The sequence below is a fragment of the Phaenicophaeus curvirostris genome, chromosome Z, assembly GCF_032191515.1.
Source record: "Phaenicophaeus curvirostris isolate KB17595 chromosome Z, BPBGC_Pcur_1.0, whole genome shotgun sequence".
Classification (NCBI taxonomy): domain Eukaryota; kingdom Metazoa; phylum Chordata; class Aves; order Cuculiformes; family Cuculidae; genus Phaenicophaeus; species Phaenicophaeus curvirostris.
Window position 1 is genome coordinate 29853881 of NC_091431.1, and position 22703 is coordinate 29876583.

The 22703-nt window shown below is 39.9% G+C and overlaps 1 protein-coding gene across 1 annotated transcript in view; it reads left to right on the top strand.

Moving 5' to 3' along the window:
- The first annotated feature begins 13902 nt into the window (after positions 1 to 13902).
- The window catches only part of SYK (spleen associated tyrosine kinase), a 51324-nt gene continuing 42523 nt past the window's right edge, over positions 13903 to 22703 (top strand). The window contains exon 1 of the mRNA XM_069879922.1: positions 13903 to 13922. The gene's annotated coding sequence lies outside the window, so the exon portion shown is untranslated. The remainder of the gene's footprint in view (positions 13923 to 22703) is intronic.

The window sequence follows — 22703 nt, forward strand, 5'->3', positions numbered from 1 at the left end:
ATCTATGGGTATAAGTTGCTAAACCTATAGCTGGGATGGCTCCACACGTAAACCTTCAGTTAGGCTTTCATTCAGTCAGTTGCAATGAAGAATGAATCACAGCTCTCAGGTGACCTCTCACTCATATTACTTCAGCCACTCAGGAGTTAAGACACCTAGCCTAAACTGTCTCTGTCTAAAGATAGAAGGAGAGAGATACTACTGACTTATCAATGGTTTGTGTGAAATGAGGGGATGTTTTCCATCTGACTGTCAATGTGTCTAAAGTGTTTTACTTTTTGTCACATTAAGCATTACTAATGCTTTCACAATGGCCAAGAAGTGAATGCTGTTAGGCAACAAGGTAATCCTGGTTTTCCTTTCCATAGTCTCCTGAACATACTGTTGAAACTCTGGGTAGAATTCACATTTAAATCTATGTTGGCCAAACAAGCTATTCACAAGTCCATATCTTTGGACTACTAAACCAAGTAACTGGGAAGGAATCAAAGCAAAAAATGTTAAGTGATATCAGTGATCAGGGAGTAAAAACTATGGCTGTGAGAGAAAAGGCTATGCTAGCTTGATGAGGAAGGTAAACCCACGAGAGACAGTTTGAGTCAAAGAGCCACACAGTATGTTACCCTTAAAATCCCTCTCAGCTAACGTACGTATGGATTCTGCCAGAATCACTTCAAACTGATTAGTCAGGCCCTTAAGCTCCCCCCCTCTTCTTTTTCTCTATAGTTTTAAAAATACGTTAGCGTTGCACCTTTTAATGAAAACTGACCACCAAATTCCATTACCTGTAGCCTTGGTCTTTAATTTCTTTTTAGATTAAATATTCTAATAAATAAACTAAGGCAAAATAAAAGTATTAGGTGATACCATGTCAGGCTATAGCTTAACTTTTGAGAAGCTTTACAAGTATAACTTCATCTTTCAGATCTCCTTTCTTTACAGAGATTTGGCTAAGGACATCAGAATACTTCCCTGGAGGTATTTAAAAGACAGGTGGATGAGGTACCCAAGGACATGGTTTAGTGGCAGATAGGAATGGTTGGACTTGATGACCTAAGAGGTCTCTTCTAACGTAGCAATTCTATGATCCCCTGATTCTACGATTCTCTGATTCTATGAGTCCATAATAGATAATCATTCGTACAGCTGGGGTTCATGACCTTTCCAGAACGCTGTGCGGTCGGTTACTTAAAACTTCATCAGACCATGACCTGCAAGAGTGATTTTTTGCATGCTCCATTGTCTGATTAAAACTGAACCTTTCACAATTCCGTATTTAAATTTACCAGAACCACTTTGTCTTTCCCCCTCAAAATTCTAGAATAAATGCATATTCCACGTATGTTAAAAATTATTTTAAGTCAGTTGATTATGAATTCTAGTATCTGTGTAGAGTGAAACAAGGATTTGATACACGGCATGGTGTGTTTTGTGGAAGAGACATCTGTTTTCTTGTCTTAGTCTGGCTAAGTTATGACAATTGCAAAATTAGGCACACAAAACTTAAAAAATCAGCACTGAAGTCACATGTGTAACCATTATATAGTCCACTGTGTGTATGTTGTAGGCAACTGCTAGTTGTATAAATACAAACTAATTTTCCACAAAATCCCTGTTTCATTCAGTTCATAAGGGTGTCGGCAGTGACTTAATAAGTGACTCATCAATATTTCATTTTCTCTTAATTCCCATCCAAAATCAAATTCCCATCCATAATCAAAATGTGCAGTGTGGTAAACTATAATTCAGGCTAGCAGGCCATTAGCTGCCCTCCCAGCCTCCTGGTGCAGACACTCACAGATATTTCCCTATTACAGGGAAGGAGGAGGACCGGGAGGTGGGAGGAAGGACCCTCCTATCTGAAAGCATGGTATGGTACTTTCAGCTGTAGTCAAGAGTATCCATAGATGAAGCTCAGTTTGTAATTACTGTTCTCTACATCTACATGCAGTTAAGGTATTACACTGCTTTAACAGGCAAATAAGGGTACTTTCACACCCTCAGTCATTAAATGTCCAATCCAGCTAAAAATGACACAGAAATCCCATCAGCAGAACTTATGTCTACCCAACTTGATTCATTGCCAGAGCAAGTCTACCCTGTTTACACCATGAGTCAAGGCTCCTGGAAAACTTAGCTTATGGGCCTTATAATTTCAGAAGACAGATACAGTCAAGAAGGATCACTTAAAACTCTGCTCATGTCCTTAAATTTGAGCATTTCTTAACTCCAGTTATTTAACTTTGTGACCTCAATGATCTTTTATTGTATCATATTTATGTGCGTGTCAACGCATAGAAGATGTATTTTCTTACATATCATTTCCTCAGATAAGGCCTTTTGCCACTTTCTATTTAGTTTTTATGTTCGCCTTGTCCTTATACACACACCTCAACATTGTTATTTGTTGTGTTTGATTTTACAACCACATGGCTGGCAATTTGTCTCAGAAATCCCTGAAATGTCATACATCTCTACAGTGTTATATAAACAAAAATATCAAATTTTGTGCATTCACATTATGATGCATTGCAGAACTTCTGAATGAGGTGTTTATTGATTGCATACAATAGAAAATAGATTTTTATGCTCAGTCATAACATTTGTTGTGCTTTATTTTATTCAGTACAAAATAAACTCTTTGCCTTAGTTGGTTTAACATAGCACATGGTGCTACTGCAGAGACAGAAGTTCAAAAGTACTAACACTGTATGTGAAACACTAGCATGTATTAATGTAGTGCAGAGTTGTTCAAAAACCTATGCTGTCCTTTCACTGACATTTACTCTGCTGGAAAAGATGAAAGTCCACTTATTCATCTTACAAGAACTAAAGATACGACAAATGAATAATATGCTTATTGTGGCTATGTAGAAAGGGAGAGAGCAGAAGAAAAAGAACAATGCTGGGAACCCGAAATGTCTACTTGTGTCTGTATGGATGTAGGAAATCATAAAAAGTGAAACAATTTTCCCTAGGGGCATGGAGTCTACCACTGCCTTACAGCAATATAGATAGATAGATAGAATCATAGAATCATAGAATCACAGAATCACAGAATCATAGAATCATAGAGTCATAGAATCATAGAATAGTTCGGGTTGGAAGGGATCCAACTCCCCCTGCCATTGACAGGCACACGTTCCACTAGATCACACACGTTCCACTAGATCAGTCTGCCCAAGGCCCCATCCAACCTGGCCCCGAACACCTCCAGAGATGGGGCATCCACAACTTCCCTGAGCAACCTCTTCCAGTGCCTCACCACTCTCATAGTGAAGAAATTCCTCCTTATATCTAGTCTAAATCTGCCCCTCTGCAGTATATACTCCTTGCCCCTTGTCCTGTCACTACCAGCCTTTGTAAACAGTCCCTCCCCAGTTTTCTTGTAGGCACCCTTCAGGTACTAGAAGGTTGCTATAAGGTCTCCTTGGAGCCTTCTCTACTCCAGGCTGAACAACCCCAACTCTCTCAGCCTGTCTTCATACGGGAGGTGCTCCATTCTTCTGATCACCCTTGTAGCCCTCCTCCAGAGCAGTTCCAACAGTTCTGCATTCTTCTTATGTCGAGGATTCCAGAACTGCACACAATACTCCAGATGAGGTCTCACAAGAGAGGAATAGGTCCCTCGACCTGGGGGCCACACTTCTCTTGACGCAGCCTAGGATACGGTTGGCCTTCTGGGATGCAAGAACACATTGCCAGCTAATAGCCAGCTTCTCATCAACCAGCATCCCCAAGCCCCTCCCTGCAGGGCAGCTCTCAATTACGTCATCCCCCATCGTCTACTGAAATCGGGTACGGCCCTGACCCAGGTGCAGGACCTTGCACTTGGCCTTGTTGAACCTCATGAAGGTCGCACAGGCATACTTCTCCAGCCTGTCCAGGTCCCTCTGGACGACATCTCGTCCTTATGGCGTGACAACTGCACCACTCAGCTTTGTGTCATCCACAAACTTGCTGAGGGTGCACTCAACCTTGCTGTCAATAACATTGATGAAGATATTAAACAGCACCAGTGCCAGTATGGACCCCTGAGGGACACCACTAGTCATGGATCTCCATCTGGACTTTGAGCCATTGATCATCCAACCAGTTTCTTATCCACCATACTGTCCACCCATCAAATCCATCTCTCTCCAACTGGAGCGATATGAAAATACTACCTCTTTAGAATACAGTCTAAGAATAGCTGATACAGCATAAATATTTCTCTAACTTGTAATCTAACAATCACAATTTCCTTCATCCATCAGCATTTTTTATAAACATTTTCTTGCCTGGCTGATGAAATTGATAAAAAGAGAAACCAGGATGGAGCAGCCTTTAACTGCTTTGAAAAACTGCAAGATGGAAGAATAACTGCATACCATCTAGGGCAACAGTATAAGTTTACAGTGTTTTTGTAAAAAATGGTGGAATTTAATGATTTCTTGTTTCCATGGTCCATGTCTTCAACCCTCGAACCATGTAGTTTAGACGTTAGACACAGACTTTGATGACCTGGGCCCGACACTGCTGTATGACTTGCAAGGGACGAATCAGACTAGGGACCAAGCATCAGCTCTCCAGATGGTTAAGACTCCCACACCTCAGTCCAGATCCGAGTGTTATTTGCCTATCTAGACCCACCTGTCCTGTTGAACTTTTCAAACTTTTTCTGTTACATAGCTGTCTTCAGTCTCAATGCTTAGTTTGCCCCTTTGTAACATGAAGGTACTAAGTACAACACTCACACATCATCCTTCAAGGTCTGCATTTGAAAAATGCTAAAAATGGAAAAGTCGGTCTTGCTACACACACCATCAAAAACACCCTGTCTTGCTTCACAAGAGATGCTGAAGATATCTGGTCCTTTTAAATAACTGCAAATTTCAAAATACTTAATTTTTTGTGCCTGATGCATCAAACATCAAACAAAAAAAAAACAAAACAAGAGACTAACAACAAAAGAACAAACTTTCAATAACTTACAGATAGTATGCTTTAGTTCTTATCTCTCACAAACTATTAGCGGTGCTGTGGTCCTGATATGTCTGAAAGGATGTTACTCATGCATGGTTAAGGTTGCCAGACATACTTAAGTGCTTTCACTTCCATCCTCAAAGAGGGGTGCCTGCAGTACAGTGTCTAAGACCACCCCCAGTGTTAGTCTTAGACTACTGTTTTTTCTTTTTGACTCAAGCCTCACATCTACATTTTAAAAATAATCTAGATAAATTTCTTTTTTTAATAAAGCTCGTTCATTCAGGTTCTCAGTGCAGCTTCTTAAGAGTTTCGTTTCACTGTGAACATGGCCAGAAACAAAAAGCATATGCTTTATATTATGCATAAAGCATAATTTTCACAGCATTAATCAAGATGGCTACTACTCATAGTCATCGTTTTACAAAATCAATTTAAATAAGATGAATATGAAGCTAACTCCTACTTTCTGTTTGAAGGTTGTGACATCCCCAGCAGTTTCAGTTCTCAAGAAGTTACAAATGTTTTTATAGGTGCACTAGTGCTGCTTTTGACAGAAACTTAGTTGTGACATTTTTTCCCATATTCATATTCTGAGGGAAGACAAAAGAAATCTTTCAGCTCTTCTATATTTGTGATTCATTCTAAACATTATGTAATTGTTTTGCCTTCTGGAGCCTCATTTTTAACTTAAAGTATATGTTGCTTATGGGTTGTCCCCTAGAGCTCTGGAGGTTTTGTACAGCCATGTGATGCTTCTATTCCTGTGCAGATCAGCTGGACTTTATTTGCAGTGTCACAAAGGAAAATATCCTATTACCATGCTGATTTAATTCTTACTTACAGCATTGCTTAATTCTAAGGGAAATCGTGTTTTTAAAGGCATGTTTGAGTTCAGACTGCTTTAGTTCAATATAGATCATTAAGGACTGTTTTAAAAGCATTTAAAATACGCATGTGTATACACGTACACATACAGATAAAATCACATTATTAGACCCTACCAAATTTTGAGTTTATTTTGTATCTTTCTTACAGTATGAAGTAAAGAAAAAAAGAGAAAATAAGCCAAAAATTTCAGGCCTAGTAGGTTATTCTATGATTCTATGATTCTATGATTGTGAAATCCTTCTGCCTTTTTTTTTACTGTGTTCTTCATGACACACATTTTTTATAGCTGTTAGAAAGATAGTTTCTTTCTGGTAAAATCCTATTCTATATCCAGAATCAGGAAATTAGTACCAGCATAAATGCTATATTCATTTGAACAACAATAGTTCTGCTCCTCGTAAAGACTGAAAGGCATGTTGCCATTCTCGCAGTTCAATGAGGGAGGGATTCCCAAATCAATTCTACTGCAGAAAAGGCAGTAATGTTTGAAGCATTCAGAGCAATTTACATTATTTTTTAAAAATCTTTAGCCTAGTTTTTACTCAGAGACAAGCTGTGGAAAAGTTAAGCCAGTGCTAAATCGAGTCTCAGAAAATAAAATATGATGGAAAACTGAGAAGTGCTACTTCGGCAACTTTATGATACTCCTTGGATTACATCATTTCAGGTATATTGCTTTAGCATGAAGGTCTCAGCTAACTTACAGCAACAAACAAACTCTAAGTTATAGGTGAAGACTCTGATATTAAGGATGTGTTTATTCTGACTGTAAAGGCAGGAAGGCAGGTTATGAGAACAGATGGCTAATATTTTCTATTAAAAAGAATATTTTATAATACTTTACAGCCTGAGTCATTTACAGTGAATCCTGAGTTAGAGGTGCCCATGATGCTTAGTTGGAAGAGCATTTATGACTGGGATGTGAGGTCAGCTGAGAACTGACAGAACTCGTAGTTCTGGTGCAGTGAAGTGGAAATGCATCTTCCAGGGTTAGCACTAATCCAGAAATAGTACATCTGCTTTTGTGCATCAATCAGAATCTGTGACAATTATAAACTGGCTTCATGAAGAGGCAGAATAAGTGTATCCACAACCTGTTCTCAGAAAGAGGAGCACTTCGTCCCATGAGGAACACTCTTTACGCTTCCTTGGGGAGCAGTGCGGGTCCATCTTAGATTATCAGTTCTGAGCACCTCGGATGACAGTTAATTCAGTTTCTAGAGGAGTTTAATAGTTTAAGCAAAAATGCACTGATGCAAACTGTACTATATCTAAGCAAATAAGAGGTCCTAGACCACACCGCAAAGACAGTGAACGGCTCCGGAGGAAACATCTGACAAATGTTACAGACAGAATAAAACTACAGCTGGATCAAAACTGACTCTTAGAATCATAGAATCATAGAATCATAGAATAACCAGGTTGGAAGAGACCCACCAGATCATCGAGTCCAACCATTCCTAACAAACACTAAACCATGCCCCTTAGCACCTCGTCCACCCGTGCCTTAAACACCTCCAGGGAAGGTGAATCAACCACCTCCCTGGGCAGCCTGTTCCAGTGCCCAACGACCCTTTCTGTGAAGAGTTTTAACTAATGTCCAGCCTAAACCTCCCCTGGCAGAGCTTGAGGCCATTCCCTCTTGTCCTGTCCCCCGTCACTTGGGAGAAGAGGCCAGCACCCTCCTCTCTACAACCTCCTTTCAGGTAGTTGTAGAGAGCAATGAGGTCTCCCCTCAGCCTCCTCTTCTCCAGGCTAAACATCCCCAGCTCTCTCAGCCACCCCTCATAAGATTTGTTCTCCAGCTCCCTCACCAGCTTTGTTGCTCTTCTCTGGACTCACTCCAGAGCCTCAACATCCTTCTTGTGGTGAGGAGCCCAGAACTGAACACAGGATTTGAGGAGCGGTCTCACCAGTGCCGAGTACAGACGGAGAATAACCTCCCTGGACCTGCTGGTCACGTCGTTTCTGATACAAGCCAAGATGCCATTGGCCTTGCAGTGACTCTCTTTCATGTCTACTCTACAATTCTTGAGATCAGAAGACTCATTAACAAGGACATGACATGAGACACTCAGCTAATAAAAGTCTCTCTGGAGGATGGAATATGTTATAAATACTGTAGAAAATTCTCATAAGCTTGACTTATACTGAATTAACTTCAAATCATTTCTATGTATATAGGTAAACAATACTATTTAAGTATTTTATACTGGTTGCAGGCTATATTAAGTCAAATCATGTTTCATTTGAAAATAAAAATTTAGGAGTTTTGTGTGCCACCAGTAGCATTACTGTGGGAATACTTTATTTGCATTTCTAAGTACTCTAAAGGATCTGTAGGTTTTGCCTTTATGCACTGATGTCCTAGGTTCAGCATAAGTGTGTCTGCTTTTATTATCCAAATGAATATACGTCTTAGAATGAAATATGCATATGACTAGGAGGCATGACAGCTAGTAATACTCCATATCTCACAGAATGCAGTCGCCATTAAGAGTATGTTTTCATCCAGCAGTGCTCTGCTGTTATATTCCTCATATGGCGGCACATGAATGCCTATCTAAGCACTAATCATTACAGAACACAAGAGGCAGAAATGTGACTTACTCCCGTCTATTAATTGATCCTCTAGCCAGGGGGAATCCCAAAGAGAACAGGATCAAGAAAACATGCTGTCTGTGCTCTAGTGTGTCAGTACACAACAAATGATGAAAAAAAGGCTTCCGTAAATGGTGTGGCTTTATGCCAACACAATCCACAGCTCTGACATATTTGCTACCAACGCTGTTCTTGTTTGCCAATTAACACAATCCAAGATTGCTTGCAGATTATTACAGATCCAGCATTTCACAGACTGAAATGCTTCTGGAAATAGCACTGAACAGAATCTTCACGCATAGTTACTCAATCTTCTGGCAGTTAAAAGTTGATTACGTATTCTCTCATTGTCTTTTTATATATTATTTAACCTTTAGACTAGCTTTCATTCAAAGGGTTTTGCTCCAGACTTTTTAAAATATGTGATTATTTTCAGTGCTACAATTACACAGTTGTTTCAAAGAACAATTTACTTTAAAAAAAAATACCTGTTTTCTGTCCTCTCATAAATTACTGTTGTATATGCTTTTGCTTCTTTCAGCCATTTTTCTCAAACAATGCACCATTCTTTAATATTGGTTCAAAAAAACACTTCATTGGTTTAAACAAACACTGGAGAACAGGCCTTATGAGGAACGGCTGAGAGAGCTGGGGTTGTTTAGCCTGGAGAAGAGGAGGCTGAGGGGAGACCTCATTGCTTTCTATAACTACCTGAAAGGAGGTTGTGGAGAGGAGGGTGCTGGCCTTTTCTCCCAAGTCACAGGGGACAGGACAAGAGGGAATGGCCTCAAGCTCCACCAGGGGAGGTTTGGGCTGGACATTAGTTAAAACTCTTCACAGAAAGGGTCATGGGGCACTGGAACAGGCTGCCCAGGGAGGTGGTTGAGTCACCTTCCTTGGAGGTGTTTAAGGCACAGGTGGACGAGGTGCTAAGGGGCATGGTGTAGTGTTTGATAGGAATGGTTGGACTCGATGATCTGGTGGGTCTCTTCCAACCTGGTTATTCTATGATTCTCTGATTCTATGATTCATTGCTAAAAACAAAACCTAGAACTGATAACTAGCCATGGGTGTGTGGCATGTGATCCAATCTTACATCTTCACTTTAATGTAACTACATATTTTACAGTGACACGTAAGTTCAGAAAAAATCTTTTGTCAGCTAATCTAAAATCTCAGCCTGTATTGTCCCATGTAAATTTAAAAATGTACATACCATATATCATCTTTCATGTGTAATGTATACATTCTGAGACAACTTTAAACACCAGTGAACAACACAATCAATTTTAGAACTGACATACATGAGTGTGATCCATTTCTTGTTTTAAGGTAAAAATAGGAGAAACATAAGAATTGTGGCTGTTCCATGCAAAATTATAGACATAAAATAATGCAGATATCACATATAGTGTGAGCTAATAGAAAACCTTGATGGCCCTGAATTTTCTAATTGTTACTCTTAATTTCATAAAGCAAAGAATATTGCTACTGACATTTCTAGTCAAAGCAATAAATCAGTATATAAACAAAATAGTCACAATATATAAATTCTCACATGAGTAATTTATTTGCTGCACAACTTCCCCAGTTTATTTCTGTGTAACTATACTCCATTTTCCCTGCAGATTGTTACTATTATTTTTCACTTAAATTCAGCTATAAGTAAGTAAAATCCTTACAGAAACACAAACAGCTAGTATTTACAAGGTATAAAATATCTTCAGGTCTGGTTCTTATTTAAAATAACAGTCTTTGCTACTCCTCGGAAAACAGGAAAAGGCTAAAGTATATGAGATTATGGTTCTTATTTTTTGAAGCTTCTAATCCAGCCTGGGGTTTTTTGACTGTAATACAGGACATTTGCTTTTGTGTCGTAACACTGCTTTCAGGCTATTGGGTTTTGATTTTCTGTATACGTTGTTTACTGCTATTGTGCTAACACTGAAACACTGTTTCTACCAAAATTAAAATTAAGTAGATAAAAATTAAATCTGAAATAGCATGTATTTTTATCAGACCATGACTGAATTCAATTAACTGTGCAGAAATTTTATATTCCTTAGGCCAAATGAGTCACTTGTGCATTCTTCTCTTTGTATATACGTATAGTCCCATCTTACTACCACTAATTACTTACATCCTTGACTTTTAGCTGCAGGTATGGTCAGGTATCAAGAATTTGAACTTCAAACAGGACTGTCTGTGATGCTGTATATTTTGTTGCTATTTGTTTTAGAGAATTTAACATTCAATCAGACTACAAAGCATCAGCTTAGCTTACAGAACTCCCTACTACAGAAACACAGAGAGTTCTAAAAAATGCTCCACTTCAGCCTGTAACTACCTTGAAATTAAGCTGCAGAGGCTTTGCATTGGACTAGAACTCCACCAGTACAAACCACATCTGCAAAAGTACATCGGCAAATTCCACTACACCCGTAAGCCACAATCCAACCTAAATCAACAATCCCATTGGAAAATGAACTACATAATAAAGCTTCAGTATGGTACCTTAGCAGAAGAAAGGTCTATTTCAACATACCTAGTTGTATTTTCTGTAATATGTCTATTCCCTGTAACAATGAAGACAACAGCATAGATACCTCATAACTCCACATTTCTGAAGTTTAAAGAGGCACGGATACACAAATACTTTTTATAAATTATGTTGATCCAAGAGTCGGTATAGTAAAGGAATTAGACTTGGGAATATTATTTTAAACAAATAAAATCTACTGTGATTCATGGTAGCATAAAAAAATAGATTTGAAACAAACCAGTGGTGTAAACCTCATCATTACCAACACCAATGCCTCTTTGTTTCCACATATTAGGTCCTGTGAGTTCAAGGGGTCATCCAAATTGTGTTCACTATGGAGAAAAAAAATGGCTTATCACATGTGGAAACATCAGAGTAGTTGATGACAGTAATAATGTCATTGTGTGTGAGAAATTATTCAGCCTTTTTATACTAGGAGAAAACTGGACTTTGTCCACAGTAAAAGTGAAATCCACCCTCAGGGTTAAAGTTTTATCAGAAAGAAACACCCAAGCTCCATCTCTCTCTTCTTCTACTTGCCTTGATTTGCATGGCACATGGATACGCAGTTGCAAAGCCTCTTACCACAACAGATATGCCCAGGCCTTTATTAAACTGGCGGACCTCCTGGAAGCACAGGTCGTTCAAAACACATTGCCATAATGAAAGCTTTGGAACTCCCTCAGATGCTCCCTGAAAGTACAGAGAGTTCCAAAGTTTATTACTGTAGTTATTATACAGCACAATTTGTAGGAGGTTATGCATAAACTATTGGTTTCTATTGCATTTATTTATATCAGGTAAGACATTCCACAAAAGTACTGAATCTTTCTAGAGACCCCAGATAGACTCTGATCAAATTTTGACAGTCACAAAGAGAAATTATTTTACCTTAAAATTACCGACCTCCATTAGAGTCAGTCAGACATCACAGAAAAGTTTCAGAGTAATAACATGTAAGCTAAGATATGATAATACTTAATATTACATGTAACACATTAAATAATATATTCCACCCTTGTTAGTCCCTTATCAAAACTCAGTATAGCAGAACTCCATAACACCATTATTTGTTATAAATTTCACATGAACTGAAAGAAAAAGGAAATGTGGACGACATGCAAACATATTCACTTCCCTTACTGGATTTCCCCTCTACTACTGTTATGGGCTGACCCAGGCGAGCAGCCAAGCACTCATGCAGACAGTTGCTCAATTCTCCCTGCCCAGAGGGAAGGATGACAGAATAGGAAGATCAAAAGCAAGAGAAGTCATATGTCAAGATAAAGACAAATAGGTGAAGGAAAGGAAAAACAAACAAACAAGCAGACCAAAACCAGGAGATACATAGGTGGTCACTCATCACCTCCCAGTGGTGGGCACAGTGATGCCCAGCAAGTCTCTGAGCAGTGGCCACCTTGGAAGACACCCCCACCCATTCACTTTTCTTCAGCTACCCCTAGTTTTGATTGATGAGTATGGCATGGATTATCGCTTTGGTGACTTGGAGGCAGCTATGTCAGCTCTGTCTGTTCTCAATTCCTTGTCCACTTCTAGCTTTCACACTGGCAACAGGGGCAGAGTAGGAAATGAACAAAGTCTCAGTGTTATGCAGAGTGTCCAGGAGCAGCCAAATTATTAGTGTTTTATCAATATCGTTTTAACCAAAATCCAATACACAGCACCATATTGCCAGCTGTGAAGAAAGTCAATTCCATCCCAGCCAGATCCAGTACAATTGCTCACATAAAATTTAAAGCCATACAGTGTCAATGTTTTTTTCACTAACTTAAGACTTCTCCTTAAAAAAAAGCAAATGATAGTCCAGCATTTTCCAAAGCTGTTTACTGCACATCGTGAGACGTGATGTCCTGTCACGCAGCACAGTCACAGCTGAAGGAGACCTACCCACAAGGGCCTCAGCCAAGACCCCCTGTGCCTCTCATCAGCCCTGTATGACCCACAGCAGGAGCACGTCATTCCTGGGCAGCCCCTGGCAAATGAGTTGCCACATTTTGGCTGCACAGGATCATCTGTAGAGGACTTTTAATTCCCTGTAGCACAGGGTGTTGAGTTGGCCTTGAAGGGGGATTTTCCTTCAGTGTCTGGGTACGCTGCAGTTGCCTCGAGATTTGGAGTTGCTACAGAAGTTTATGAGAGGATTTTGAGAGAAACAGAGCAGAAAAGGGAGACTGTGCTACTTGCAGGCCGCTGTGTTTGTCCAAAAGGAAACCCCATAAAGGTCTTTTTCTCACCAAAGTACACATATGTACTGAAAGACACAGAAAGCCTGTGTTCACTAGAAGTGCGCACACTCCTCGTCTCCTTAAGAAAAAGCTCAGACCTGGCAGAGTTCGATCCTCTGTCTCAAGCACAGTGCTGAGCAGCCGCATGGCTGTATTACAAACCCAGACATCTATGAGGCGACGCCGCTGACCCAGGGACCCAAATCACGGGGTCTCAAGGAGACTCACACCACGGGGTCCCAAGGTCGGACACATCACACGGCACGGAGGGGACCTACAGCACAGGGTGCCAAGCAGACTGATGCCTCGGCAGGGGTCCAGAGCAGACAGATGTTCCCTCGCCATGGGAGAACTGACTCCGCCATGGGAGAAGCGACGCCAGGAAGGCCGGGGGGCTGCAGCACTCCGTGCTCTGCCATGCTCTGCTATGCCCCCTCCTGCCCTGCCATGCCTTCCCCTCGCCTCTCCCCGACTCTCCTCGGCCGCCTCCACGCCGGCTGCGCCCGGCGGGGCGGAGGGAGCGCTCGCCCAGTGCCCGCGGAGGAAGTGGCCGCGGCTGCGAGAGAAAACGAGGAAGCGGCGGCTGATCGCGGGGCGCGGGTCCGGCCCCTCTCCCGGCGCGGCGCGGCGGAGCCTCCCTGCTCGCTTCGTCCCGACGCGCGGAGCCGCCGGGTGCGGTGAGTAGCGGCTCCTCCCGCCTCCCGCGGGTGTCGGGGGGCGGCCGGGTGGGAAGCGGGAGCGCCCCGAGGGAGCGGCCGGCTGCGAAGCCGAGGCGAGACCGCCCCGTGTGGCAGTGTTTCAGGAGATAAAGACCTCTAGGCTGGCGTTTGAGGAACTTAAATCTAGAGTTTAAATAAAAAAAAGGTAGATTTATATCTTGATACGTTATGGTGGTGGTAGGTTTTAAACAAAGTGTACCCAAAAGCAAGGCTTCTATCTGAGCAGCGCACAGTGCGCCAGAGGTTTGATGCCTGACAAAATGTCTTGACTATCTTATTAAGCTTCCCTATTTTGTTTCCAAGAAAACAACCGTAATCTATTATTAGAAGAGCTGAAAGTAGTTGAATACAACAGCCTGGGTCGTTGTTCTTCGTTTCATGTTTTCTGCCAGCGTTGCTTAGTTTTCTTCCCTGGTGCTGTATTGCATAAGCTTTGTGCTGGCCAGATGAGTCCGAAGTGATACCGTTTTGGACAAAATTGAGCAATATGTTTGTTAGGTGGCACTGACTCGAGTAGAAGAGTGGCAACTGCCTCCTTCAGTCTGGCCAAATTGAATGATATAGAGTCATAGAATAGTTTGGGTTGGAAGGGACTTTAAAGATCATCTAGTTCCACTCCCCCTTGCCATGGGCAGGGACACCTCCCACTAGTTGTTGTAAAATACTTCCATTTTAAAACAAAATTATTCCTTTTAAGGGAATTAGCTGCTCTGGTTTTGGTTTTGGTTTGGGTTTGTTTGTTCGTTTGTTTCAACGCTCTTTAATCGTAGGCTTCTTTCATGCTTTTATTACCTACAGAAGGTTAGATCTCCTCCACACTTGGGTTGAATCTGCAGCCTAATCCATGGTCACAGCCATTGGGTACAGAGCTAGTATCGGCACGCAAAGCTGTGTGTTTTCGCAGTCTTGAAGGCCATAAACTGTGCCAGTGTAGAGTACATTGAGGCAGTCCTCTTAGAGGAACAGTGACTTCTTTTTTTTTTTTTTGGTCCTTCTGTTAAGCATTGAGTGATAAACAGACAAATAAGGAAGTCTGCATGTTCTTTGCATTGTGACAGTTATCCTGTGGGGGAAAAAGATTATCATGTGGTGAAGACAAGAGAGTTTGAACCTAAGAGTTTGGAATCAGTTAGAATGCTCAAAAATGGCCGAAATAGATAAAAGTAAAGAACTGCTTTGGTTTTCAGATTCACTTGAAATAACAGGAAAATTCTAAAAGAAATGCAGTTGAAGTATTCTGGGTTTGTTTCTGTTAAAAAGTACTGACAGTCAAAGCAGAGGTGAGCAGTGCAGTTCTCCTATTTGCATGGTGCTGATGTGCTGATACAAAAGCAGAAATCGATCTGAACTCGGAGGAAGACAAAAACTGAAATTTATTTTTAGAAGCAGCTAGCGGGTTATTTTGAGGCATTAAAGTGACAGTTTAGAAAACTGATGGTAAAGTTATAAGATTAACTTAAGCACGTTTGAATATACGAATGACAACAAAAATACTTGTGTAGGAGCATTTCCTTTTTTTTTTTTGGCAAATTACACTTCTGTTTTCCATTCTGATGCTTTTCCAATACACAGATACATAGTATGTAGCTGAAAACAATGTGTGCTGTCATTGATGGTTTGAATATCGTGGCCCTAAGAAATTGTGTTTACATCTGAATCCACTGAAGACTGGTAGTGTCATCCTTTTTCCAGCTTCACAGACTTTTGGATCAGTGCCTCAGGATCGGTTGTGTACACATTAGTTAGCCAGAATCCGCTTTCAGTTACATGTGTTTAGTTGCAGAATAACACGTCTGAAAAGAGGAACTTGTCTGGTTTTATATCACAATTACAAGGAATACCATGCTTGTCTTCAAGTGTGAGTAACAGTTACAGAAAGAGCATTTCAAAGAGCAACTTCTTTTTTATTTAACAGTAAACATGCTTAAGTGAGTTAGCCCACTGGGATGAAAGTACTTCTACCTGTGCTTTTCAAAAGCTGAAGGTAGTCTTGCAGGCATTTGTGAGCATGAGTAGTAAGATTCTGTCATGAGAACAAAAACTTCTTGCCTTGCAAGGATTTGTAGGGTCAGCTTCTTAATTCCTAATTTAGGAAAAAAACAGCATTTTGTTACAGGGAAACAGTTTCATAATCTAATTTAACAGCAGGTTTGCTTGTATTTGACAAAAGAAGAGAAGTTAGTGGGAGGAGGTGATGGTAGCTTGCTTTGTGTCTCAGCTGCCATTTCTAAAAATGCTTTCACAGAGAAAAATTCCCAATATTTGTACCACTTTTACTGAGAAACATTATTAATTTCTACAGTTTAATTTAAGCCCTTTGATCACTTTCGTGAGAAAAAGAAGCCTTTGGCTTTACTGGATCGTGCCCTGTTCTTGTGTACAGTAAAGGGTAGTACAATACACAACTAAAAATATTTGTTTGCGTTGTGGTAAAGATAATTTGATCACAAAGTATTTGGTTAGTATTTGCATTTTTCTCCTCTGATTTCAGGTTTCAGCAGCAAAGTTATGTATTTGATGTTGTCTAGCTTTTGGTTTCATGATACGGGGTAACTTATGGAGGCATACAATTAAGCAGAAGAAAACCTTTTGCCACTGATTTCTGCATTGCTTGTCATGGTTGTGGGGAAACATCACCGCTGCAAGTATAAGCAGTGTGAAAGAGACTGTGTGTTCCTGCCTCAAAAGAAATTATTCCAAAATTTGCTGTAGGAGAGGATCCCAGCCTATATTTGATAACTTGAAGCAAGAAAACATCTTTACTGTATGCAAAAAAAAAAACCCCGAAACTAAGATTTTGGCAAGATAGACTCCAATATCTGAAGTATGGGGAGAGTCAGTGAAGGAAGCAGCATTAATGTAGTTGTTTTTGACATAAAGTGTTAGACTTTACTGCTGAATTTCACTGAATACATATTTTTGTAAATGGGATAATGGGATTAGATATCTTTTGAATCAGTGGATCATCTTGCAAGTTTCTGAGAATGAGGACTTAAAATGAGTATCAAGAGGAAGAATGCTGGTTTGAACAGTTCCTGTCATTGCACACAGCAGGACACCCGAGACTGAGGAAGGTTTTGTGTGACTATTCTTTCCTCACTTGTCATGTGCATTTGTGAGAAATCTCATGCTGCCTCAGGTGAGTTGAACGGCTGTGTGACCGTCTTCATCCAGTGGATGTAACAAAGATCTAGTCCACATGTACTCCCACACACAGAAGTGCAGGAAAAAAAATCGGTCACAGTAAGAGTGAATTCAAACCGACTGGAGTCTGCTTTCTGTAAAGGACACAGAGCAGTATTCACTGGGAAGCAGTGATGTGTTGAGGAAGTAGTGTTGCTAGTGTAAAATCAAGTTGTCTCTGACTCCCAAGAGACAAGTTTCGTCAAATAAAGGCAGCTTTTGATGACTTGGTGTAGCAGCTATCTGTAGCAACATTTGCCACTGGACCACTTAGCAATGTAACTAGTGATGCTGTGCAGAGAACAGGAGGAACTGAGGAAAATAGCGGGACTATGAGCTTTTTTTTTTTTTTCCCAGCCTGGTAGTTTGTCACACAAGAGCTAGGGAAATACTGCTTGTTGTTCGAGAACATGCTGAGCCCAGGTGCATCCTCTCTATGCTCATACTGATAGATGGGCCTTGTCGGGAGTATTTCACTGATCCAGGTGGTGAAAATAGGCTTCCTCTATGGGAGGGGGAGAGAAGGCTCATGCCTCAATCTGTATTGCATTTCTGGAATATTCTCACATTTTGTGTGAGAGGTGAAGTTACAGTTAGTCTTAAGTGATCTTTTGCTGGCTAAAAGGGATTTCTGATTGCCAAGAGACTGTTTAATCTGCTCTTTATGTTAATGAGAAGTAAGTTTTAACTGTCCTGCTTGTTCTGAGGATACAGGGTGGTATGAGGAGAGGAGGCAGACTTGGTCTTTTCTGGACAGCTGATTCACTGATGTGCTGCTTGGTATGAGGAGTTTTCTGCAGTCTGCCTTTCTGATGTACACGCCCTCACAAAAGCTACTGAGAAAGAGTTGATACTGTTTTTTGAAAGAAACCTTCCTGTGATCTGGCTTCTAATTAGAAAACTTGCATAGATTTCAAGAAACATTTTCTTAATGTTGGCAGTCTGACTGTGAGCTGGTATCACATCTTCCTTTCAAAAAAATAAAATAAAAATGCTTGTCCTTGCTTCCATACCTCTGTGTGCGTGAATTCTTTCTGAATGTACTTGCCAGCAAGAGATGAGACATTGTCATTTACAGTGCCTCTGTAACATAACATTAACCTTGCCATATCCTCCTTCCAGGAGCTTTTCAAAGAACAAAGTAACAGTACTTTATAGTGTTCTTACAGACTCTAGGAAAGTGGCACTGAGAAGTCTTCATCAGCTTTTTAAAAACTTGGCTGTTCCAGGAGTTTAAAAAGCAAGTTATTTTTGTCCTGAAACAATTTCTCTACTTTTTATATAAAGCAGGGTACTGCAGAGTGTTTCAGATGACAGGTAACCTTGATCTGAGAGGAGCGTGACTAGTTTTGATAACTCACAGTGAGGCCAGTCTATTGAGGCTTCCATTCAACAATGGGTTTTAATGATCCTAGAGACAGAGCCATACGTTTTAGAGAAACGAGTGAAGTTTAATGGGATCCAGATGTTCTTGGTTTGTTTTTCACTTAATACTATGTGATTGCTTATAGTCATGGCTGAGAAAGTTACCTGCATTTGTAGCCTCTAGAACGGGAACTAAGTAGAGACAGGCAAAGCTGCACAAAGGAGAGTCCATACCCTCATAGTAGCTTTGGAAATGTCAGTCTGCAGCAACTAAACAACTAGATTAAAAAAATTTAAATGAAGATACTTATTGGAACCAAAAAAAGACAAGTATATGTTTGAAGTCTGCACTTGGGTAAAACCAGTCTGTTTATCCCAAATTTTGAATGAAATGTGCCAGTTTGGCTTAGTTCTGTGATGACTTTCAAACTTAAAGATTGCTGTAATAATGTTCAATTTCTGCTGGGATATCTTTTCTTTTCAGGGTGGAGGCATTACTTATCTTCCATCTTCCTTCTAGAACTGATGTTGCTTTAGTTCTGAGAGATGTCATGTTTACCAGATATTTTGTTGAAATTAACACAAGAAATAAAACCTAAAGTTATGAATTGTGAATGTATCCCTCCTTGGGGCATGATCCTTTTAATGAAGCCAGTCTTTCTCAGTTCTCATGGTAATAATCCATAATATCAACAACTCTATACTCAGGGCTGCAGTTTTCTCTCTTTTTTTTTAATGCATTTAGAAATTGAACAGGTATTCCAGGTTTTGTATTCCCCGGAAAAGAGGAACATTTGAGCTCATATTATTGTTGGTACAATATTCTGGTAGATCTGCTTCTGCTGGCAACTTCTTTCTGAGTTGTGAAAAACAGTTGTCAGTAGTGAACCTTGCAAAAAAAGAATTAATTTTTCTTAAAAGTTTAGCGATAGTTTGATGTGTCTCTGTTTTATTGTGTTATCTTCTCCATAACAGTTCTTTCATGGCCATCTCTTTAAACAGTCTTCTGTAAGAAGAAGAATGCATTCTACCTGTAACTGGGCTACTGCAACATACTTAATGTCACTACATCTTTAAACGTAAAACTATCCAGGCCATAGGGTAGGCAGTTCTATGTATTTTTAGTGATTCTCCTTGCAGGTAGGCTGATAGTAGTTTTGCTGTGGTCTTCATGTATTTTCACTGGGTTTATAAGTTCATTTTGCAGCTCACTCTGTGAAGCTAAAGTAGCTTCTTGGTACCTAGAGGAATTTTAGTTTTCCCTGTATTTCTGGAAAAGCACTAAACTTAAAACCAGAGAGGAACATTATATGTTAGGTAATTCAGCTCAGTAGTTTCCGAAGTATGCAGAGGTTGCTTGGGGCTCCTCAAGAAATACTTTTGTAATTACACCCTAACCCACGTTTTCTTTTAATCAGCATTGGGAAGAAACAGTTATCCCTGTACTCTTTGTAGTCACTGCAGAGCCCACAACTGGTCTGTGGCCAAAAAAGTTTATTCGTACCTTGTCACGGTGACAAAACAGGAGATTAGAAATGGTCTGCTTAGAGTAACTTAAGTACTTTCCTTCAGATATTAGCTCATCCCCAATGGTTCCATATTTTGTATGGTGCTTTAAAGGGTACAGATCACAGTAAAGTACTTTGCCCAGAAGGGAGTAGGCTTCCATGTAAATGATACCATCTGTCTTAAGGTAGAAATGCTTTCTTTGACAAGAGACATCCTTCGCTAGAGGCAGTGGTTGCATATGTGACAGTTCCCTGGAAAAGAAGGCGAAGGAATGACTAGTATAGCATGGCAAGGATTTGGAAGGAGGTGTTGATATTTTTCTCAAGGGGCAAATACTCCCCAGCAGAGGTCTTCAGCGCCCAAAGCTACCATTCCCTATTTGTTCCCAGACAGACTTAAATTAAGCTACAGTTCCATTAAAGAATATATCTCAATGTTTAAAGCGCTGTAGTGATCCTACAAGCATTGAAAGAAATCAGAAATATCTGAAAAAAAGGCAATGCTTCTCAAACCAAACTGCTATAAATTACTAAATGTAAGTTGGCACCCAAGACAGGTTTGTCTGATAAAAGTGCTAAGGGGAGAGTCCAGTGTTGAAGCAATAAGAAAAGTGAAATTTGCTTAAACACTGACAGATATGCTTTGTGTATGTGTCAGCATTGCCCCAGGAGTGTGTGCAGAACAACAGAAAAGCCTTTGGAGAAAAAAGATGGCATGTTTTATGGTCGGAAGTGCAGGAAAAAAAACCACAAAAAACAGTGCAGTACAATGCTTAGATCATCAGTAAAAAAGATGCAGAGAACAGAGGCAGGCTGTTGATTGCGTGAGGAAAACTTCTCATGGAGAAGCTGGACAAAATACATGAAAAAGGAGGCCCAAGCATGAGTGAGGGAAAGATTGCTGAAGGGTGTAAGGTAGAGATGCAGTAGGTGAAGGCTGAGATACACCACCTTAGGGAGCAGTACAGAGGCAGGGCACTTCCCCCATGAAGGTCAGCCTACTGGAAGGAAAGTGTTGGTGATCCCATGTACGTCACTTTGGCTGCTGAGGCAGTACTAGACACGTCTGCCTTGGTATGATGAATGGGACATTGTTTGGAGATGTCATTGTCAATAAAAGTTGTAAAAATCATCACTGTTACCAGTTTAATTAAGGAAGATTTCAGATTTTTTTCAGGAGGTCAGAAATTTCATTGATCAAACCGAAAGTGTCCCAGTCAAATTCTGGTTTGTTTGCATGACTTTAGAAAATTGTATTCTGCTTTATTTCCTTCCCTAACGACTTACTTTTAAACATTTACTGTGTTCTTCCTTTATTTCTGCATAATTTTGTCATAAAAATGCCTCTCCTAAGGCTTGGATAGAAATTAAATCTTCATGTTTATGCAGGAAGGTAGAAGTCATTTAAAGGTTGTCTAAGTAATCAAATTAAGAACACCATTCAGCTGCCTAGACAAACTGAAAGGTGATTTTAAAGGTGAAGAAATGAGAACAGAACAGTTGTTTAAATCCATTTCATTTGTTGAAATACTATAAAAATGTAAAAATCTGCTTAAAATGTGAGGCAATAACAATGCATTTATAATATCTTCAGGGAAATTATGTCAGGATTTACGTCAGTTTGGAGTATACCATTAAGATTATACTAAACCATGAAAGCATCCAATTCTATGCATGCTTAATTCCTTTGAGCTTTTAGGTGTGTTACATAAAGTGGAAACATAGAAAAGAATCTCAGAATGAAAAGTTGTAGTACTGCTCACAGTGACACACATCTTGATTCCAAAAATCCTAATTAAACAAGAATTCTAGGAAAAAATGCATCTTCACATTGTTCTACTAGGTTGTTTTTTTTTTATGTCTATGATGACAGAACTGTTGAAGTTACAAGTTGTATGCTTAAAATATCATCCTTTGCTAGAACAAATTATTCCAGTCAGTGTATTTTCATCATTCTGTACTCTTTGATGAGCCTTTCTTATGTCTTTTGCATGCAAAAGATACTTGCTCTAAATTTTACTTCTTTACTTTTGTACACTTGCTCACAGAGTACTACTTTGAAAAACAAGGGAAGGGAAAAAATAATTTGTTTCAGATAAAGAGATTATTTAGAACGCTGCTACATGTGGTTTTTATCTTTTGTCACACTTCAGTTCGTTTACTCATTGAATAGTTGGATGATTAAATTAATCAATCAGCTGTCCCTAAGTCTCCATCCACATTCTTGTTTGGTCTTCATAGAAAGATTTGTACTCCTATTTATAATTCTTTTTGTTAGAGTGCGGATCAGTAACACTATGCTCACTGCTATGCAAACTTTTCAGTAAAACAATTGTTCTACCTTTACCCTTGTATGAATGTAACAGATAAAAGAGAAGCAATCTAAGAGTAATATGGCAAGCACAAATTTGTTCTGATGCTTTCAGGTGAGTTTTTGTGAGTTTTGCTCTTCTAAGAAAATAAGAATATTCCACTTCCCTGCATGCATGAGGTATGTGAGGTACTAAATTCTTCTGTTATGTTTGGAGTACCCACTGTCTGCAACACTGATGAGGAAGCTACCTGAGGGGAAGTAGGTACCTAGTTTTCCTACATATTTGCATAATATTTTCTTCTTTCACTTAAGACAGACATGGTATTTGCTTGCATTTGTAGCTTCCTTAAAAGTCAAATTTAATGGATA